Source organism: Corvus brachyrhynchos, unplaced genomic scaffold (assembly GCF_000691975.1).
Source record: "Corvus brachyrhynchos isolate BGI_N302 unplaced genomic scaffold, ASM69197v1 scaffold10, whole genome shotgun sequence".
Classification (NCBI taxonomy): domain Eukaryota; kingdom Metazoa; phylum Chordata; class Aves; order Passeriformes; family Corvidae; genus Corvus; species Corvus brachyrhynchos.
This window is the reverse complement of record NW_008236180.1, coordinates 1,279,708-1,280,513: the sequence shown is the minus strand read 5'-3', so window position 1 is coordinate 1,280,513 and position 806 is coordinate 1,279,708.

Sequence of the window (806 nt, the reverse complement as noted above, 5' to 3'; positions counted from 1 at the left end):
CGCTGCTCCTGCCCTGCAGCCAGCAGGAAGAAACTGGTTCCTGACTGTTTTAGCAATGCGAGTATCAGGTTCAGTTTCCTTTGATTCCCGGTGTTTGGTTTGCTCTCCTACTTCATAAATATTCAACCACCAGATGCTTGAAAAAGCGCCTGCGAGTTCACCCGCGTGTCGGTGGGAGCTGCGCCCGCGGTCCCTGGCCCCATCCAGCCGAGATCCATCCCCGTGGATAAGGCACAGGACAGGGACAGGGCCAAAGCCGGCAGCTCGTAAACCAGCGCGGTGCAGAAACGCGCTCCCCCAGTCTGCGGGGACCCGGCGAGGGATGTGAAACAGCTTGAAGGGACGCAGGCTGGGGACTTGATGCCCGAAACCGTAGGGATGGCTCTGGAGGGACATTCCCAGAGAGCAGTGGGGATGCAGCTGCTCCCCGGGAATCCAGGTTGTGTGGGCACTTGCTTCCCCGAGTGCACTGCCTGCTGCCTCTCAGTCTGCTGTCCAAGAGTGAAATCCAAGGAGCTCCTCGGAGTCCAGGGGGTGATGGGGTTAGAGGGAGACATTTTGCCGGGGAGCCGGATGTTTTCCTGCTCCCTTTCCCCCATGGGTAGGGGCAGCATTACCCACCTCATGTGCCACTCGACCTGTCACCGACTGGGGACACACCTGCACCACCAGCATCAAATCTGCAAAGCTCAGGGGTGCTGGGCGCCCTCACTGACAGCTTAGCCAGAGTTGAAGGGACCATAGGGAGAGAAAAACAGGGGGAAAATAAAACCCCAAACCCATGCATTACAAAGAGTTCCCTGTTC